This window comes from Phodopus roborovskii, unplaced genomic scaffold (assembly GCF_943737965.1).
Source record: "Phodopus roborovskii unplaced genomic scaffold, PHOROB, whole genome shotgun sequence".
Classification (NCBI taxonomy): Eukaryota; Metazoa; Chordata; class Mammalia; order Rodentia; family Cricetidae; genus Phodopus; species Phodopus roborovskii.
The window spans coordinates 90,191-109,831 of NW_026126103.1; the positions used below are offsets into that span (position 1 = coordinate 90,191).

The 19,641-nt window shown below is 34.7% G+C and overlaps 1 protein-coding gene across 1 annotated transcript in view; it reads left to right on the forward strand.

Annotated features, from left to right (window-relative positions):
- The window catches only part of LOC127218442 (uncharacterized), a 59,127-nt gene that overhangs the window by 37,387 nt on the left and 2,099 nt on the right, over nucleotides 1-19,641 (forward strand). The window lies entirely within an intron of this gene.

Consider the following 19,641-nt stretch of genomic DNA (forward strand, 5'->3'; position numbering starts at 1 on the left):
GTAAAAGTTAAATTTTCTTCAGTAAATGTAATTTGTCCCAAAACTTTATCAACAATTTGTTATATTTACATTTGTTTTTAAATGTCACAGTAACCAATTGTATGACTATACTCTATTAATTAAAATGATATTATTTTATTGCCATAATTAAAATGCTAGTGTTTGCAAAATAGCCAAAAAACAAATAAACCAAATTGTTGTTTAACTTGAAAAAAATATTTAAAAGAGAATGTTTTCATTTGATAACTAAACTTGAAAAACTAAATATATGAATTTATTTTTAAAGAATAGTTGAGTGTAACACGAGGAGGCTGTAAGTATGTATGACTGTGCATTCTTCTAAAATCAGGTATTGAGAAAAATGAATATAAATCTGCAAAATCAAACTCTTAAATATTTAAAAAGTTCACAATAGAGATATAGATTTTTCTGTGTTTATATACACATATATAAGTATTGGTTGCTATATATGAACATTGGTTTATATATATATATATATATATATATACATTGATATTGTATCACATATATGTGATATATAGCATTAAAACATATGTTTGTCTCATGAGGGTCTTTTGAATATTCAATGTAAAAGGAAAGCTAAAGTGCTTCAATTATCAAAATTATTATATAAACTATTATGGTTGAAAAGAAACAAAGTTGTTTTTAAATCGCTAAACAGTTAAATAGAGCACATATTTTTTTGCTGAAATTTTTTACATTGAAAATTATCTGTTCATTTGCACTCAGAAATTCCATACATCAATAAACTGGTCTTTTGGTTTGTCTTGCCTAACTTTTCTCCAATGGATAAATACTGGGCATATCAAACACTCCAGGACAGGACTCACTTTAAGTAAGTAGTAGTTAGTCAAGATATAAAGACGCCACAGGTTTTCTGTTTAAGGTTTTTGTGTGATTTTATTTGGTTGCAATTTGATGTTTTGTTTATTTTTTCTTTGTGGGTGTAGTTTCCTTTGGTTTTGGGGGGGTTGTTGTTTTAATGAGTTTCTGTTTTATAAGAAAGAACTAAAAGTTTGGTGGGTAAGGAGGGAGAGAGGATCTAGTGATACTTAACAGAGAGGAAGAGTATGAATTTGAAAGTTGCTTGAAATATTGAAAAGTATAATAAAAAATTATTTCCTACAACAAGACATCATTTAAAAAAAATCTAAATCTTAAAAAAAATTTAGAAGCCATTAATCTCACAACTCTTTCTTTGTAACATGAAACAACTTAGCCCAAAATTCCAGTAATTATTTATTTTTCAAAATAATAACATGATCCAGAGATAGTTCACTGGAATATTTTTAGCATACCTATAATTTTCATAATCTCTTTGGAAGTAAAATTTTACTTTCTTTGCATGTAAAATATATCAAACATAAAAGAGTATTGAGCCATAGCATACAAACAAAAAGTGTCAAAGGCATAGTTAAACAGCTTTCTTGCTTTTTGTATTTTCCATTAAAATAATTAACGGATACATTTCCCAACTACTGTAGGCTTAATGATCTTTAAAAATATGAAGTGAAGTGTAGGGAAATTAACAACCTAATGCAATTAGGAAGAGATGTGTATAACTGTATTTTATGGTGTTATGGTAAAATATAAAAGGGAATACTGAGCTGAAAGTTATGGTTTATATATAAACTCTGACCTATGCAGAGAAGGAATTCTCAAACCTGTTTGTATGTGAAAAACTTCAAGAATCATTTCAAAATATTTAGATAATTATAGTTTCATTATTTTTCTATTAGAACTGCATATTTCAATTAATTAATTAATTTTCCCCAGCCCATTTACAATTTCCATTCCCTCCCTCCTCTCCTCCAAGTCCATCCCCCCAACTCCTCCTTTTCATTCCCAAATTCACTCTTCCTCCTTTCTCTTCAGAAAAGGCCAGGACTCCAATGCTTATCAGCCAATCATGGCATATCCAGTTGCATTAAGACTAAGCACCTCCACTCCTATTAAGCTCTTATTAATGTGGGACAAAGCAATCCAGTAGGAAGAAAAGTTCCCAAAAGCAGGTAACAGAGTCAGAGACAGTCCCTGCTCCCACTGTTATGAGTTCCAAAAGAATACCAACCTATAAAATGGTAACACATGTGCACAGAGCCTAGGTTAGACCCATGCAGGCTCCCTGATTGTTGAGTCAATCTCTGAATTACTATGAGCCTAGGGTAGTGGATTCTCTGGGTTGTCATGTGAAGACCTTGTTCCCTCTGCCTCCTATAATCATTCCTCCCCCTCTTTCACAGGATTTCAGGAGGTTTACCTAATGTTTGGCTATGGGTTTCTGCATCAGTTTCCATCAGTTATTGGGTGAAGGCTCTCTGATGACAATTGGGGTAGTCATTAATATGTGAGTATAGCAGACTATCATTAGGCAATATTACAATGACATATTTTGCCAGACATGTTTGGTTGTATCCTAGGTTTCTGGGTTGCTCAGCCTCTGAGTCTTGGTCCTCAGGCAGTGTCAGGGGTGGACTCCCTCTCATGGTATAGCTCTCAAGCTGTACTAGTCATTGATTGGCTACTCCTATAATTTCTGTGTTACATTTACCCCAGCATATCTTTAGGCAGGGAAAATTGTAAGTCAAAGGTCATGTGGCTTGTTTGGGGAATCAGTCCCTCTACTGGAAGTCTTTCTTGATGACAGGAGATGGCCAGTTCAGGCTCCATATCTCCCACTGCTAGTAGTCTTATCTAAAGTCATCATCATAGATTCCTGAGAGTTCCCATTGCACTAGGTTTCTAACATCCCAGAGATGCCCCTGATTCCACTTGACTTTCACAGTATTCCCTTCACCCCTCCTTGTCACTCCTGTTTCCACGACCATCCTCCTCCTGACACCTCCCCCATTTATTCTATTTCCCCTTTACAGTGTGATTCATGCAACTCCCCTTGTTATTTAGCTCCTTTGAGTTTTGTGCAGGGTAATAAATATGAATCTATTTGCATTCCTCTACATGCTGACATTCAGTTAAACCAGCTCAATATCAAATTATCAGTCCGTAAGCCATATATACAAATAATATTATACAAACAGCATTTATTTTAAGAAAATATGTATCTATCCATACATATAGATTTAGATATGTATCTATGTATGCATCTCACAACAATTCATGCAAAAAGAGATCATGAACTTGAAAGAGTAAGGAAGAATATATGGAAGGGTTTGAAAGAAGGAAAAAGAATGGAGGAATGATGTAAATACATTATACTCTAAAAAGAAAAAGAAAAACAATTAATTACAAAAGTATATAATCTGATTTAAGAGCAGGAAAATTATATGGATATGTTCTTTTCAAAAGAAGAAATATAAAATTCCAACAAACTTAAATAAATATGATCAAAATAATTAGCAAGTCAAAATGGCAAGGCAGTATATCATCTCACCCTACTAGAATGTCTTTTATACACAAAAAATAAATAAATGTTGGCTGGGACGTGAAGAAAAGGAACTACTATACACTGTTAATATGCTTTCCAACTTCTACAATTATTTTGCCTATTCTGGGTCCCTTGAAATATATGTTTCAGGGTCAAAATATATCTTTGTGTAAAAGCATTTAATCTGTATATACATTTGAAGGCTGTTGCCATTTTAACATCATTAAGGTTTCTAACCCTAACCTTGATATTGAGTAACAAATAGGTATGCTCTTCTATGGGGGAAGATTATTTGTAACATTCTGGGCATTCCTCAGTTGCCTGCAGTTCTCTGTATAGGCTTGAAGCTTCATGGATTTCTCCTATTCACTTTGGCATGTCTATTGTTATTATCCTTGTTCAACCCATGTTTAGACAGCCACGTTTAATGTGACTTCATAGATCTAATTTCTGACATTTCTAGTAGACACAATCTTTCAGTAAACCCTCATCTTCTGACTCTTAAGATCTTTCCACACCCTCTTGCACAATATTCCTTGAACTGTAGGTGCAGCAGTGGTCTTGTAGATGTATCATTGGGACCAGGATCCATGACTGTGTATTCTGATTGGTGTAGTTTTTTTTTTTTTTTTTTTTTTTTTTTTTTTTTTTTTTGTAGTGGTCTCTCTCTCTCTTGCAAAGAGAAGTTTTCTTTGTTTAGGGTAAAGCCTACACTTAACAATAGCCATACGGATAAATGGGAGGAAGTGTTAGTCATCATACTAAGCTAAATAAGTTCCACCTACAAAGATAAATGTTGCATGTATTTGTATCATATGTAGAACCTAGGTGATATAGGTACATCAAAATGCACACACACACACACACACACACACACACACACACACATACATATGGCATGAAAATATAAAGAGGTCTATTTGTGAAGAGACAGAGGATGAGCAAAGTAAAGATGGGGCATTTAAGATAATGACTTGGAGTGAATATGTTCAAAGTACATAATATAATAAAAAATGTCATTTTGAAGCCTATTGCTTTATACAAAAAATGCACACTAGCACAACTTGAAAAATCAGTTGGCTATAAATGCTCAAAGGTTTTATTTGGCCCTCAGTTCTGACTTATACTTCAGTGTGGCTGCTTTTGAACAATGGCCAATGATATTATTACTATAGCTTTGTAGTATATTTTTAATGTTTAAATTTTATTTATTTATTGTGTATGTGCATGTGCATGTTTAAGTGCACACATTCCACAGCAAGTATGTAGTTGTCAGAGAACAACCTGAGAGAGTCAGTTCTCTCTTCCTACAATGTGGGTTCTGGTGATGGAACTCTGGTCATTAGATTTGGCAACAAGAGCTCTTTTCTGTCCCACCATCGCTCCAGCTACTTTTTCATATATTTAAAATCAGGTAGTGGTTATACTTCCAGTTTTATTCCTTTTGTTTAAGATTGCTTATGTCATTTGAGGAGTTTGTGGTGTGTGTGTGTGTGTGTGTTTATTTGTACATTCATGTGTTCCTTTGGGAAATACACAAATGCATGAGGAATATTAATGCTCTTTTTTAAAAAGTGCATTGAATATGTGGGTTGAACATGGAAAGCCTTTCCCTTCTGTGTCTTCATTACGTTCTTTTATTGCTGTATTCTTTATTATCCACTGTAAAGGTAGTACACTTTTTTCAGATCAAAGCATAAGTTTTTTTTCATTTACAATACTAGAGAAGAAACATCTTCTATAAAATTATAAGTATTAAATAAAGGATATGGTACTATGTCATGAAGTTTGTACGTCCTTGATACAAAAACTGAACTAATGCAGACAAAGAATATTTCACTAGAATTCAGGTGCAATTATCTTAAAATATAATCCTATCCTAACATGTTTCTTAAAAATATAGCATGAGTAAATGGTTTTATTCCAGTGTGTATACAGGTGTTTGGACATTTGAAAATCCATCAGCATGATTTTACTACCTTGAAATAATAAAATAAAAATGACAGCAGATATAGAAACATCAATTTTTTTTGTTTTGGTTTTTCAAGACAAGGTTTCTCTGTGTAGCCCTGGGTGTCCTGGAACTCTCTCTGTAGGCCAGGGTTGCCTCAAACTCACAAAGATCAGCCTGTCTCTGCCTCCCAGGGGCTGGAATTATAGACATATGCCATCAATGCTTGGTTCTAGAAAAATCTTTTAATAAAATCTGGACACATCTGATTTGAAGATACACTTAGTGGTAGAGCACTTACCAAGAGCACAAATAAGGCTCTGGGTTCGATCTCTAATACCTGCAAGCATGTGCATTTATTTGCATTTTGTGCACACACATACATATGCACACACAAATTCATGTGTATTAATTTTTATGTAAAGTAGGAATAGAAGGATAGTATACTTTTTAGTTAAATTACTTTTTCTGTACCTTCTATGACTAGGATTAATTTTATATTTTTTTCCAACAAATGTAACTGATGTGTGCTTTTGAACTATCCAATTGTATACATTCATACAGCCTCTAGGAGTGCTTTCTGGAAGCTTCTTAAGAAAAACCTAAAAATTAGATCTACTGTATGATTCAACTATTTGAGCATATATCTATATCCTTATCTGTGTGTGTGTGTGTGTGTGTGTGTGTGTGTGTGTGTGTGTGTATTTCTGAGTATTTATCTTAAGAAAAGAATATCAGTATATTTAGGAAATACCTGTGAAATCAGTTATTGCATACCTATATACAATAGATAAGATAACACAATTGACTTAGATGTTCATCAATGAATAAGTCGATATATATCAGTTGTAGAAAGATAGAATACCATCTCCTACATGTGGCTGATATGAAAAGTATACCTCAAGTAGAATGGTGAATTATGTGAGTTTGGAAAATTAGAATTATTGGCTTTATAGAAGAAAGTTGGATAACTGCTATCAAAACAGTTAGATGAAAGAAAGATCTTGTAGATTTCAAAGCACACTGTGATAAATTTACTTCACAATAACCTATTGCATGCCTTTTTAACATTCAGGAAAAGAAAGAGCTCAAAGATTCCAGACAAAAATTAAAAATGAAGAGAAGGTAGCCTTACTGATCATGCTTTGATTATTATATCTTACATATTTGCATGGTCTATTGCATACTGTATCTCTTAAATGCGTATAATAAAAATGATAATTTTAAAAGTTAAAAGTTTAATAATTCTCAACATAGATATGTTATTTACAAATGTTTATTACAAACTTGAGACAGACAAAATAAGAAAAAAATTCATCTATTAATCAATTGATAACAAAATGCAGCATATTTGTGTAATGAAATTTCACTTGATAATAAAAATAGAAATTCTGATATATATTACAACATGGATAGCCCTTGAGAAAATTTCAGTATGTGAAAATGCCAGTAAAATTTAAAGTATTGCATATTACAAAATTTCATTTATATAAAATTTCCAGGAGTTCTGCACAGTCAGAAAGTAGATTACTAGTTTTCTAGGGCAGCAGAATGGAGTAAGATTTCATAAGAAATGATGGATATTGGCTTATGAGTACAGAGTTTTGTTTTGTTTTGGAGATGATGAAAATTATACTGATGAGTAGAAAATTCTATGACTATACTGAAAACAATGAATTATTTTCTTTAAGTTATGTGCTCTGTACTATCTGAATAATATCTTAATACAACTATATTTCGAAAAATAACTGTATGTTTTACTTTTATACTGTGTCTCATCTCTATTTAAATATTTATTTTTATAAATGTTTTGCTCTATTCATGTCTGTGCAACACATGCACACATTGTCTACTGAGACCAGAAGAGGGCATGGGATCCTTGAAATCCCTCCATGGGTAATGTGCTCCTGAAGTCGTTTCATGAACCAGAGATACATCCTGGTTCTACTGTCAGATGTCCCATTGACTTCCCAGGCCTTCTAACTGAGACCTAATTTCAGGGAGTCTGGGTATGTCCTATGCTGGTTTCCCAGCTATCATTCTGGGGTCAATGAGTTCCCCATTGTTCAAGTCAGCTGTCACTGTGGTTTTCTGCACACTTTGCACATCACTCCTCCCTCTCTGCAACTGGATCCCAGGAGTTCAGCTCAGTGTTTAGCTGTGGGTGTCTGCTTGTTTTCATTGGCTACTAGATGAGGGCTATCACTCAGGATGGTTTCTTCTAGTTCCATCCATTTGCCTGCGAATTTCAGGATTCCATTATTTCTTTTCTACTGAGTAGTACCCCATTGTGTAAATGTACCACATTTTCTTTATCTATTATTCAGATGTGGGGCACCTAGGTGGCTTCCAGGTTCTAGCTATTGCAAATAATACTGCTGTGAACATAGTTGAACAGATGTCCTTGTTGCATGGATGTGCATTTTTTGGGTATATGCCTAAGAGTGGAATTGTTGGATCCTGTGTTAGACTGATTCCCATTTTCCTCAGGAACTGCCATACTGATCTCCAAAATAGCTATACAAGTTTGCATTCCCACCGGCTATGGAGGAGTGTTCCCCTCTCTCCACATCCTCTCCAGCATCAACTGTCACTGGTGTTTCTAATTTTAGCCATTCTGACAGGAGTAAGATGGTATCTCAGGGTTTCATTGATTTGTATTTCCCTGATGGCTAAGGATGTTGAGCACTTTCCTAAGTTTCTTTCAGGCCACTTTGGATTCCTTTATTGAGAATTCTGTTTAGTTCTGTACCCTACTTTTAATGGATTATTTAGTGTTTTTGTGACTAGCTTCTTGAGTTCTTTGTATATTATGGAGATCAGCCCTCTGTCAGATGTGTGGTTGGTGAAGATCTTTTCCCACTCTGTGGGTTACCATTTTGTCTTGTTGACGGTGTCCTTTGACTTACAGATGCTTCTTAGTTTCAGGAGGTCCCATTTATTAATTGTTGATCTCAGTGTCTGTGCTACTGGTGTTATGTTCAGGAAGCTATCTCCTATACCAATTTGTTCAAGAGTATCTCCCACTTTCTCATCTAAGAAGTTCAGTGTGGCTGGATTTATGTTAAGGTCTTTGATCCATTTGGACTTAACTTTCGTGCATGACAATAGACATGGATCTATCTGCAGTCTTCTACACACCAACGTCCCGTTATTCCAGCATCATTTGTTGAAGATGCTCTCCTCTTCCCATTGTACAATTTTAGCTGTTTGTCAAAAATCAGGTGTTCATAGGTGTGTTGGTAACTCTACAATTTCAACAAAAATATATATCTCACCAGACATTGGACTCAGGATTTCACATCTTATCTCATTTAATTCTCACAACATAAACTTCAGTAGCTGATACTACTACTACTAGTATTTTAAATAAAATACATGAATCTCAAAATATAAAATAATGTACCACTTGCACTCCAATCTTGGGAACATGTGAAATTGCCCAAAGATTAAAAAAATTAATGAGATGATAAATAGACTTACTCTAGCAAATTTCGTGTTCTTTTCCTCAACAATGATCCATGAGACAATTGCTTTAAAATAATAGGTGATACTTGTAAAGGATTTGTAGTTTATAACAGAAAATGTATATTATTTTAAGATTGTTTTAAACTTTATATTTTTTGATATAATACTATTGTTAAACTTTATATTTACATTAAAATATTTGCATAGGAATGAAATTACTTTAATAAAGTTCTTTACCCATTCCGTAGGCTACTGTTTTGTCTTATTGGCAGTGTTTTTTGCCTTACAGAAGCTTTTCCGTTTCAGAAGGAGCCATTTATGCATTGTTGCAATCAGTGTTATATTCAGGAAGTAGTCTATGCCAATGCATTCAAGGCTACTTCCTATATTCTCTACTATCAGATTCAGTGTAAGTGGATTTATTTTGAGGTCTTTGGTCCACTTGGATTTGAGTTTTGTGCAGGGCGATAGATAAGGATCTGTTTGCAATCTTGTACATGCTGACATCCAATTATTCCAGTACCAATTGTTAAAGATGTTTTCTTTTCCATTGTGTGTTTTTTGCTTCTTTGTAAAAAATCAGGTGTTCAAACGTGTGCACATTTATGTCAAGGTCTTTGATTTGATTTCATTGATCCACATGTCTGTTATTATGCCAAAAACCAAACTGTTTTTATGACTATAGCTGTAAAGTAGAGCTTGGAGTCAGGGATGATGATACCTCTAGAAATTCCTTTATTATACTGGATAGTACCTCTAGAAATTCCTTTATTATACTGGATAGTCTTAGTTATCCTGGGTTTTAATATATTTAACAAATATCCATTATTGAAAATAGTTACATGAAATTAGTGCTCTCTTTTAAAAACTCAAGATACATAGTCTTTTTAGGTAGGTGTTAAGCCAGTGGAGGAAACTGTAGCATGAGTATTATGAGAGACTTAATTAATGCAACAGTCATAAAATTTGTACCTTTGGCACATTCATTCACTGCTTATTCTCTACTATACCCTTAGGATGTTATTAATGGTAGGTAGCACAGAAAACAAACACATGGCTACATTTGATTGGACCTTGCAATACATTCACATAGTACGTATTTATCTGGACAAGTAAAGAATGAATTCATGTATATTAATGTAAATTAGATCAGAGGGATAGAAAAAGTTGTGGCCAAAGTCTAAAATACTTTATTTTATTGTATTTATGGACTTTTTGTTAGAGAGAATCACCACAAAGAAAAGAAGAATGTAAATTAGTGAGATTATTGTTAGAAGATTCTGCCACTATGTTTTTTTGTTTTGCAAGGCCTCTCTCTAATATTTTATTGTATGTCAATGCATACCTCATGTATTTTAGGTTTTTCTCCTACATATTTATTTTAGCCACATTCATATGTACTTTATGGATATTTTTCAGTCATGAGTGTGAAAAGTTTCTCTAAATTTCACAATCTAATTGGAATATACTTAAAAATATTGGAAAGGTTAAATTTAATTTCACAATTGATTCAAAACACATCAAAGTAACCTTGTTAACTTTGGTGACTAATGTTATGGAGTAAAAGCAAGAAATAATTCCTGTCTGGCTTTTGGATTAATCTCGTCTTAAATGCTTTAAAACTACCCTCCCTTTTTCTTCTATTTCTTTGGCTCACATATTCTTTGGGTAGCTGAAAACTATTCACTATATTTTGAGCTTTCAATGCTTAATTATTTTAAGTGATAAAGACTTAGAAATAAAAGAAATGTGGATATGCTAAATATTCAAACTAAATCTAATCAAATTTCATTCAGAATGCTTTCTCTTTATTTATTTCTTCTTTTTACTATAATTACTAATACAGGCAGAGTCATTTCAGTAAAAAGTTTGTTTTTTATCGATATTCTTTTCATGAAAATGTGATACCTACATACAATGAGATTTTATAAGCTAGAAATAAAAATGAAATTATGAATTTTGTAGGTAAATAGGTGGAGCTGGAAAACATTAGACTGAATGAGTTAAAACAGACCCCATAAGAAAATCTTACATGTTGTCATTCGTACGTGAAACCTAGCAATCTTTAGATTTGTGTATTAAACTTGGCATATCTGTGAATAACAGGAAATTAGAAAAGGGACATTGTGGGTAAAGGAGAGGAAAGATCTTAAGAGAGTGAGGCTAGCAGAGCATAGTTGACATGAAGGAGAAAGTGGGAATATTGGTGAAGGGATTTTAAATGAGGTCAGGGATGGGAGAGTAGACAAGAGGAAATACAGGAAGAAGAATAATTAAGTTAAGGATGTTTGAAAAAGTCATGAATGTATATATTTACTACGCTAATTACACTACACTAATTATATGTATATATATATATATTTACAAAAGAGTCTGATTTGGGTTACCATACATCAGGAATAAAGCTCCTTCCAGAACCTACAAATTGTCAAATAAAAGTCCTGGGCTAAATTTGAAGAGATGATTCAGTTGCTATGAGTACTTGGGGCACTTGTAGAGGACCTAGGTTTAGCTTCTAACACTCACGTTGGATGGATTGCAACAAATCTGTCAGATGCAGGAAACAGACATGTTCTTCTGGTCTATTCAGGCTCTCTCTCTCTCTCTTTCTCTCTCTCTCTTTCTTTCTTTCTCTCTTTCTCTCTTTCTCTCTTCCTCTCTCACACATTCAAATAAATATACTTTAAGACAGTTAAGTGCCAGGTGTGGGCTATTGCCCATTAGTTGTTGGTCAGGAATATCTCAAATGTGACCATCCCTTCAAAAAACAATGCAGATTACAGACATTGCTCTTGATTGGGCACAAGGATCTTGTGGAATGAGCCTATTGATGAAGATGCCAAACAATTTGGTCACAGGATATAGAGAAATCAATTTGGTACTGACTATGTAGCTTCTTTCCTGCCAGCTAGGTTTCATATTAACAGAGGAGGCTATACAGACTTCTAGAGAAAATAAATCAGCAGTCATACTCAGTTGTGAACTCTGAGAAAGCTACAATGTTAACTGGTATGCCTAGAAATGCCTCTTGTTGAATGAATGTTATAGGGTTACCCAACCACTATTTAATTGAATTTAAGGTCAACTCCAAAGGAGGAAATATGTACCTGGTACTATAAATCTGGCCAAAAATCATGGCTGGGTAGCTCATGGGCCCCAGAGGTGAACCTACTATTATTTTGTTAAATGGACATAGTATTAAACACCCTCTAATTTTGTATCTCTATATCCATAGATTAGTGCAGCTCTCAGCTCTTGTCAGAGAGGTTTATTCATACAGTATATGGCAGTTACAAAACTTGCAACTTTTCCAAGTGCATAGGAGTATATCATCTCTTTCCCCAAGGCTCAAGTATCATCATGGAAAAGAGGACAGAAAGATTATAAGAGCCAAAGACTGGGGAGGACTGAAGAGAAACAAGGTTTTCTGAATGTTACAGGACCATTAAACTCATGAGTCAATTGAGCAGCACAAGGTCATGCCAGTCATCCTTCCAGCATGAAGCAGGAGAGGAAGTATTGATAGTTGATGGTTTCTGAGGAAGGAACAATCAGTTTTTTCTAAATCTGTGGCACCTTGTAGGTTTAACTGTGCTCCAGTACATGGCCCTATGTGCTTCAGTACATGGTAAGCACAGACTGTACTAGCTAAGTTACTGAAAATAATAAAAGAGGCACACATTTAGGAGGAATTAGGAGGAATTGTGAAGATGAATATGATTTAATATTATCAAAATACAATGTATGCATGGATGCACTTCTCAAAGTTAATAAAATATATTAACTTTTTATAAGGATGAAAAGGTATAAAAGGGCAATAGGAAAGGTATAGAAGTAAAAATGGTTTGATGGGAGATGCCATTATGTATATATGTTTCTCATACTGGTTAATAAATAAAGCACTGTTGGCCAATAGGAAAGGAAGATAGGAGGGACTAGGAGACAAGGAGGAAATAGGAAGTAGGGAGGAGGAGCCAAGATGGAGAGTCTGGAGAGAGCAGTACATGAAAGCAGGCTCCGGGTAAGAAGACTACATGGAAATACATAGATTAACACAAATGGGTTAATACTTAAGACAGAGCTAGCCAATAAGAAAGTAGTAACTGGCCAACAGTATAATATCAAATATAGAGTCTCTGTGTGATATTTGGGGCTGGCGCGGCGGCGGGACAAGACCAGCAGTGGCGGGCAGAAAGACCGTACTCCTTACAATGGTTTTAACTGGAAATGTCAATAGGCCTTCTTTATTCTCAGATATTCCCTCTTTGTGTTTTGTATGCTCTCATGTAGGTATTTTATAAGGCCATTAAGGTATTTGATCATAACATAAGGATATCAAACTCTATGAGGTAAGAAAACAATGTTATTACGTTTGGTCCTTAGCATAAAATATATATTAAATGATGTTAGTTACTCTCTGATTCTTTCAACAGTATTTATTGAATTCTAATGCATATGACTAGAACTCTCTTCTATAGTATGTTTGAAAGTATCCAAGTTTAAGTTTTATTCTCATGGAGTAGACAATCTATAAAGAAGAGGATCAGATATGAAACAAATAAGTAAACAAGGGAATTTCAGATTGTGATAAAATCTGTCACTAAAACAGGATGCTGAATGATACTTAGAAATGGGTAATATTGCTTGCAAAAATTAGTGAAAAGTCAATAAAGACTGGTATTTGAGCTAATAGTTTTGAGAAAAAACTTTATACATTAGAAATATCAAGAGAAATAACTGAATGGAGATAAAGTGTGTATAAAAAACAAAGGGTAAATGGATATGTTGTGTTCAAAGAAAGAAATTTGCATGGCTGATACATTGGTAAAGTAGAAGAACTATGTTGGATTTTTGGGATATAGCCAGTAATTCAGCTGAGTTGTTATTTCAGTTGGAAAGTTATACTTGAAAATATTCTCCATGGGTGTAATGCATAATTTTGCACAAATATTGGTTTGTAGGGAAATAAATTGGAAGCAGGAATAAGAAAATAGACTGAAAGAGTTCAAGAGAGAAATAATGATGTCTGGTGTCAGTAGGAATCAAAACAATTAGAGAAATCAATCAACAAAACTTGCTAATAGATTGCAAATGGAGTTTAAAGGAAATAAACTTTGACACGAAGGAATGATTTTAAGCAACTAAGGAGATGAGGATCACTGAGGGGTGAGAATAGATTTGGAAGTGGTTGTGAGGAGGGATCAAAACTTTTAGTTTTGACATAAGTAGTTGAAGATGACTATTAGACTTACCCAAGTGGAAGTGTTAAATCTGTAGTTAGATATGTAAATTTGATTCTCAAAGGACACATACAGGTTGAAAATATTAGTTTGTTAGTTATGGTATGGTATTTAATGCCACAATACTGAATTTAAACTTGGAGTACAGTTAGAGAGGAAGCAAGTACTTGTTAACTTGTTAAGCCCTTAAGTTCTCCAACATTTAGAGGCCTGTTAGTAAAGAAAAAGCTGTATTATCAAAGGACTTTGAGATAAATCACAGTATTAAACTGCACTGAAAAAGGACATAAACTGAGGACAGAGTATTTACTATTGGCTTGGATTTGGCAATATGGGAGTCCCTGCAGTCCCTCCAACTCCTTCCATGGCCCCCTCACTCTGAAATTAATTGCATCTTATAATTACTATTGTCACACATAAACAAATCCATACATACACAAACACCACACACACACACACACACACACACACACCCCTACATGTGCACACACACATATGCACATATATGCATAAATATATAAATACTACCTGATGCATTCACTTTAGTTGTTTGTGTATATATGGTTTCAGAATTCACCACTTTTTATTAGGGGTCACATCTCTAGAACAAACTAACTCACCTCTCCGAAGTTATCAGTTGCCTATATGTAACCCCATGAGATTTTCCTCATTTCACATTAGCATGTCTATTGATGTTGTCATTGTTCAGATCTTGTTTATGCAGCCATTTCTATGATAGACTGTTTCAAATAAGACTTCCTGGTAGTCTAGTTCCTAAAATTTTTCTATCCCTTTTTTGAGAAGTTCCCTGAACCATAGATGCAGGAGCTGTGATGTAGATGTATCCACTGGAGTTGGGGTCCTATGATCAAGATGATCTCTGTTTTGATTCTAGCTGTGTTTTTCTGTGATGTTCTCCAGTTGCTGAAAAGAGAGGCTACTTTTATCAGAGGTGATATATACAATATCTGAGAGTAAAATGCATGATTTAGATTGTACACAGGAATTACTGTTAGTCTAGAAAATTGGCAGATCTCTTTTAAACACAGGACTTCATTATGTCCAGGTTAGGTTTCTAATTCTGGACATGGTTTCCCTCCTCTTGAGCAGGCCTTAAGTTCAAATAAATAGCTGTTACTTACTGCACCTTTATGGGTATCTTGCCATATTGGTAATTGTTGTGATTCACAGGTGTTACAGTTGGATAGGAAGGACTATTAATTGCTTACCTTCCTTGGCAGCTTGTATAGTATTTTCTGGTACTATGGAAGCTGGAACACAGAAAAGAGGCTTTCAGGTTAGATCCAGATCAAATAATCTTGGTCTTATGTTCTAAATGTGGAGTATCTTCAGCAGTAGGATCTTTCCTTCAGCATCTTAGAGGCAACCAAGGGCAACAAACATAGTCATTATCATTTGGTGAGTCTTATACTACCTTTAACAAGTGTTTTAAAGGAGACATTTGTGTGCCTAAGGCTTGAGATTTCTTTATGGAGACATTGACAGCTGTAGATCTTAAAATATTTTTAAGGTATATACATATATACATACATTTATATTATAATTTGGGGTGACTATCAAATAATGATTCCTAGAAGGTTTTTTCAAATAACCTTGGTATTATTTATCCCTTACCCTACTTCTCCTTCTGCACTGACCTCCTTTCCCATCCCATTTGGAACCTACTTCCCATTTTTCATTTTGTACTTTTTATTAATTTCATCCTGTTATTCCACACATGGCTCATTTACATTTGTAATTTCTGTGGTTGCTCCATGTTATATATTCAACATCTGAGGACTTGGGACTAGGAATAACAAACAAAAGAACATGTGGTGTTTATCTTCCTGGGTCTGGGTTATCTCACTCAATAAACTCTTTAAGAAATGAAGTTATCAGTTGAGAATAAAGATCATGGAGAAGGATTCAGAAAGATGAGGATAGTTAAAAAGATAAGGCAATTGGAGTATAGGCTGAATATTACTTTGGGGCCTCTGAAGGGATTTCTTTTAAATCATGAATTTTAAAAGAGTAGCTTCCTTTTAGAAACTCAGATCTTGTCCTATCCACAATGCAGTGCTCTCATGGTTCCAGATATTATTATCATATGGATGTCCTGAATTATGTAGAAATTGGGAAAACATCATTGAAGTTCAGGAGGAGAAAAAAACAGGACAGTTTCTTTGTGACTTTCAGCAGATAGGCTCCTAGTCAGGCTGTTCTAGTTAGATTAGATGTACCTCCTTATCTTCAAGCTTCTGATAATTTGTTTCTTCATAACAGTGTTATGAGTTTCACTTTTTTCTTAATTTCTTTCATTTTTTAAATACACAGATTTTTTCAGTTCTAATTGTTATCTTTTTTATATATTTATTTTATATAACCAAGTCCATTTAAATGAAAACAAACATTTATAGACAATATTTGGGAATTTGGGCATCGTTCTTTCCAAACTACTTCCTGCTGGTAAGGGGCGCTGTCATGGGGGATTCTAAGAAGATGCAGAAATCCTGGCTGTAGTCTGTAAGGCTGCTTTGTCCAGCTGTTTTGAATGTAGGATCACCTGGTACTCTGTTTCAGGAGGTCTGGCTTGATCAAACCACATTAATCTGGAAGGAATCCACATCTTTTTATTTTCTGTGGAAACAAAAATAGAAATCCTTTTCCCCAGTAACTTGTCCTTGAACTTAAATTTTGGAGTCAAAGCATTTTTTATTTAATTTATTATTTTACATGTCAATCCCAATTCCCTCTCCTTCCCTCCCTTCCTCCCTCCTTCCCTCTCTCCCTCCTTTCCTTCTTCCCTCCCTTTTACCCTCTCTGCCCTCTCACATGCACTCTAACCACCCTCCCCTCCCAACCCCCACCCCAAATCCATATGTAGGGGAATGCCATACAGTTGGGGTCATGTAGATCTGACAGGTCACGTGAAGTAGGGACAAGGGCTTCTTTCCTGTCTCTAGATTAAGGCACTTATCCCTCCATTGGGGATGTGTTCGCAAGGTCCTTTTATGCACCAGGGATACACCCTGGCTCCATTGAATGAGGTCCCTTACAAAGCTCAGTCCTTCTGGCTGAGACCCATATTCAGCAGGGCCTGAGGTCAGTCCCATGCTGGCTTCCCAGCTATCAGTCTGGTGGCCCCTTAGCTCCTCCTTGTTCAGATAAGCTGTCTCTATGTGCTTCTGCCACCTGATGTTGTCCTCTCCATCTGCATCTGGGTTCTACTTTGACTCAGTGTTTATGTATGGGTGTTTGCTCCTGTTTCCAACAGACATTAGTTGAGGGCTCCATGGATAAGTTAGTTGTTGATCTCACTCTCCGGGAAGGGCATTTATGGTAGCCTTTCCACGGAAGCTCAAATTATTAGTGGGCAGCAGTCTTATAGTTCTCTAGACCTTTCTTTGTGTTCAATTTTATCTTCAAACCACTCTTGGCTCCCTCTGTTATGTTCTCTCTCTCTCTCTCTTTCTCTCTTTCTCTCTTTTCTCTTTCCTGTCTTCTATTCCTAACTGGGCTCAATCTTCCTGTTTGTTCAAGGGTACCTCCTACTTTCTCTTTTAAGAGGTTCAATGTGGCTGGATTGATGTTGAGGTCTTTGATCCCTTTGGACTTGAGTTTTGTTTTATACTCTGATTATTTATTTAAATGTTTAATCTGGTGGTTTTTGTACTCTTGTACCCTAATGGATTTCCTGACATGACTTTTTCTTTGTTATTTAAAACTGATGAGTTAGTCCATGGGCTTCTTCATAATATGTTGGACAAATCCATCCCCTACTCTTTCTGAATCAATATGTATGTAAAACAATCAATCCACAATGCTGAATATGATATTTAAACTTTTTCTGAAATATGATATAAAAGAAATGTTTTTCATGGAGAAAGTTAAACCCACATTTTTTCATGATTCTAGAGGACATGAAAAGGTTTAGCTTTGGGTTTAACTACTGTTAGACACCAAAACAGAGTGAATACATTGCTTATAATTTTCCTGGAATCATTAATAGCTTTATCATTACCATAAGTTTTCTGGTTAGAAGTAGATGGTACTGACTGATAGTTATTAATCCTGAAAAATGTCTTTACTAACTAGCTGGTGATATTTCTTGTTGCCCAAGTGCATATAGTGTGGAGGGCCACCGTCTTATTGGTGATACCATTGCTACCACCCCAAAGGCCTGAGTTGTAAAAAATGTAATCTTACTATGTCAATTTCTCTCTTGCCTTTTAAATTATTCTACATATCTTTACTTTCATGTCTTGTCTAAAGTCCTTTGCTGTATCTGCTTACTTGGAATAAGGCTAGGTGTGGATTAATGAGTTTAAATTAAGTCAATGACTGGCATGATGACTTAGTGGTTAATAACACTGGCTGCTCTTCCAGAGGATCTGAGTTTGATTCCCAAGACCCATGTGACAGTACAGAACCATTTTTATCTCCAGTTCCAGGGTATCTGACACCCTTTCTGACCTGCATGAACTCTACACACATGTGGTGCACAGACATACATGTAGGCAAAAATCATTAATACACATAAATATTTCAAAATTTTAAAAATAAGCCCCAAATGGACAGGTTAGGAGTGTATAAGAGTACAAAATCTCTACATGTTTAGGCATTGAAACAGTTTGTTATGGGATCCTTCCCCACAAAACATGCATATTACTGAATCTAAAGAATCTTCATTTATGAGCTCAAGTCCAAACTTTCATCTCAAGAAATGCAGTATTCCCTCTTGCCTGATAGAGGAAAAGTCATGAAGCAAAGAATTTAAGTCCACCGTGAGAAGAAAGATTCCCCCTTTAAGATACTAGATATGGAATACCTTGATAAGCATGATTATGATCTTTGTGAGATCAGAGAGTAACTCAGAAAGGTTATAGATTTAAGCTCGTCTTTCTGACCAAGGTTCATCAGTCTTTTCAGGAGTTATGGCTTTCATTTTGTGTTTCATCATTGCATTTTATTTCTTCCTGAGGATATTTTTGATGTCAAAGCAGAAAAAAAAAGACATAAAAAAGGCCAGGAGTCAGAAGAGAAATTTTTAATCAATGAAGGAAAAACACAGGGTCAGTCTCATTCTTCTTTGTCTGCAGGCCTTTTCAAATGAAATTTCACCTCTTATCTCTAATATTATTATTAATCTGAGATTCTTTACCCCTCTAGGATGGTTGTGCATGAGACCTAAAACCTAGGGATGGATCATTACATGTATTTCACATCATTTAACCATTTAAATGTCTAAGTACATGTGCAGCTTTATAGACTATCTGAAACTTCCCATTGCCAAATTAATTGTATCAAAATGTCTTTGTAAAATTATCCATGATTTTGAAATGGCTGTCTAAATGCCACAACACGATGTTGTACCTTTATGCATAGCATTTGTGCTTAAAAGAGTAGGTTCCATGTATTCATGCATACACTTTTATGCCTAACATCTTTACCAAAATGTGAATATCTTGCTTCAAATCCTTGTGCATGCATTCGTAGTATTTTTGTTTTTAACAGCTGATTTGCAAGAATTGACTTTTTCTTAAAGATCATTACAATATTCTGTACCTGTCTGATGA